Source organism: Mercurialis annua, linkage group LG8, assembly GCF_937616625.2.
Source record: "Mercurialis annua linkage group LG8, ddMerAnnu1.2, whole genome shotgun sequence".
Lineage (NCBI taxonomy): Eukaryota > Viridiplantae > Streptophyta > Magnoliopsida > Malpighiales > Euphorbiaceae > Mercurialis > Mercurialis annua.
This window is the reverse complement of record NC_065577.1, coordinates 30,366,161-30,369,000: the sequence shown is the minus strand read 5'-3', so window position 1 is coordinate 30,369,000 and position 2,840 is coordinate 30,366,161. Positions and strand designations below refer to the sequence as shown.

At 33.0% G+C, this 2,840-nt stretch overlaps 1 long non-coding RNA gene across 1 annotated transcript; it reads left to right on the top strand.

The window, feature by feature from the left end:
• Positions 1 to 1,461: 1,461 nt before the first annotated feature.
• On the top strand, positions 1,462 to 2,239 carry LOC126662170 (uncharacterized). Its single transcript, XR_007635699.1, has 2 exons — positions 1,462 to 1,925; positions 2,014 to 2,239. It is a non-coding gene; the product is annotated as an uncharacterized LOC126662170 (long non-coding RNA).
• The last annotated feature ends 601 nt before the right edge of the window (positions 2,240 to 2,840 follow it).

The window sequence follows — 2,840 nt, the reverse complement described above, 5'->3', positions numbered from 1 at the left end:
GATGTTGATGTGAGACCAACAGATGATGCGATATCGGGTTCTAATGAATTCAGTAGCCATGTCTTCACCGCACAATCAGATTGATTCCAAGCTGCATATTTAGGATCATTACAATCTGTCATAGTTTGAACTATCTGAATATTTCTCATTTCATGTATCACACATTGTAATAGAAAAATACTTCATGGCTTCAATTTGTGATTTCTTCGGGTTTTTCCTTGTTTGTCCAGTATTGACAATGTTAGACACATGTGCAGCCCCTAACTGTATTCTTAACAACTGACGGTTCAACAAATTATAAGTAACGTCACCTATCTCAATCAAATTTATCACAATTCCACTCTCAATGCGATTTAGAGTCTACATTAATTTCATATACCCTTCTAAATAAGTATTCAAATCGTATTCGAAATTACCAAGCTCATATTCATCAATGTCCTTGAAAAAAATCAACATAAATTATAAAAAACAGAGTATATCATGATTTGTTTCTTCAAATGAGTAATCATTCTCAGCATCCATAGTCTTCATAAAATTAAAACCAGGGTTAATACAAAGTATATCTATAGTATGGATGCTGAGTTAATACCCATTTGATTCATGAAAACAAAATCAACGTTTAATTGAAGTTAAACAGAAAACAGAATACTACCCATTTGAAGAAGAAAGCAACACTTACATATGACTAAAGAAAACAAAATCAACGTAAAACAGAAATTTCAAAAGACATTTGATTAAAGATAAAATAAATCAACGAAAAATGAAATAAAACAGAAAACAGATTCATTTCGAGTAAAGAGAAAATAAATCAACGAAAAATGAAATAAAACACAAAACAGATTACCCATTTCGAGTAAACAGAAAAAAATCAACGAAAACTGAAATAAAACAGATTATTCATTTGATTAAAGAGAAAAAAATCAACGTAAAATACCCATTAGAAAGAAAAAACTTAGACTCAAAAGCTTGTGAAGAGAGACGACTATAGATTACCATAAGATTAAAAAAAATCAACGTAAAACTGAAGTAAATACAGGCAAACACTTACATATCTAACCAAAATCTTGTGAAAAGTGCCGAGAAAACTCTTACATATCGAACGAGAAGCTTGTGAAGAGTGACGACTATGGATGCTTTGATTCATGAAAAAAAAAACAAATAAGCATAAAACTGGAAGAAAAAACACAAAACAGAACTTATGAGCTATTACCCATTTGAATACCAAAGAAAAAAAATACTTACATAAGCTTGAGAGAGAGAGAGAGAAAGAAAGAAAGAGAGGGTGACAATGTGGATGCCAAGTAGAGAGAGAGAAAGAAAGAAAGAGAGGGTGACAATATGGATGCCTGGTAGAGAGAGAGAGAGAAAGAAAGAGCGGGTGACAGTATGGATGCCTGGTGAAAAAACACCGAACCAACCGAGTTTTGGTAACATTTCCAATTTCCCATGTAGTTATGTGGCACGTGCTTTTCCATCTCTTCCCGTTAGCCAGGTTCGAATCCGCTCCTTCGTATTTTTACTCTAATTTTTTTTTAAAATGTAAACCTAATTACTTAAGAACCACCTTGTAATGCAAATGGACATGCTGTTTACGATGCTCAACATCCATGCAGGTATAATTGATAATATGTACTTCGTGTTTTTATCTTTTTAATTTGACTTTGAACACGTGTTGGTTCTTTTCTTCAGATATGAAACTGGGGATCATGTAGGTGTTTACTGCGAACTAAATATGCTGATTTTTTGAGTTCACCAAAAAAGGTTTACATATTTTATTACATTAGGATAATTTTTTTGTCATGTTTAAAGTAATTGATTGTTCTGATGCCCTTGATTTCCAGTCTGCTTTACTTGCTTTAGCTGCTCATGGTACTGATCCAACTGAAGCTGATAGACTCAGGCATCTCGTTTCACCTGCCGAAAAGGTTGTGAATCTATACAATATGTTTTTTCCTCAGTTTAATCATTATCATTTTTTTCATGTGGATGTAACTTTAGATTTATTTAATACAGGACGAATATGCACAATGGATAGTTACTTCTCAAGAAGTCTGCTTGAGGTCATGACTGAGTTTCCATCAGCCAAGCCCCCGCTTGGTGTCTTCTTTGCGATAGTTTATTAGACAGAAATTAAGATTAATTGCTATTGTAGAGTATTGTCGTTTGAACTTGAGAAGTATTGTCGATTGTCGCCTTTTTCAAACTCTGGATTAGTTGTGGTTGATGCACTATTCCTTTTGATTGGCTCTCTCTGTTTCAATATTATGCAGGTGGTAATATCATTTAATAGTAACATTTTTGGCTAATTTTAACCTTTATGGCAGCAAATATTATTGCTGCTAGTTGTGAATTTTTGGCAGCAATTATACTTGTAGCTAATTGTAAACTTTCAGCAGCAATTTTAAATGTGGCTAATTGTGAACTTTCGGCAGCATTTATACTTGTGGCTAATTGTGAATTTTCGACAGCGGTTATATTTGTGGCTAATGGTGAATTTACCGCAACAAGTTTTATTGTTACCATTGTTACGTTTTCAGCAGCAATTTAAATTTTGTTACCAATTACTTACAGCAACGTTTTATTGGCAGCAACATGTCGCAATTTTAGCTGCTATATGTTAACAGCAGCAATTTTATCACTTTTTGCAGCAAAAAAGTTTGCTGCTAATTTCAGTATTCCTTGTAGTGAGATCTGCTTCATTCTATGCAATTTCAGTGCTATGTTCCTGCATTGTATCTTTATTATATAGACATTCATTTGCATCACCAACATATTAGGTACATTTTCTGTTTTAAAATTTACTGAAGCATGAATTTCCGACATGCTTTTCTTACAAAATT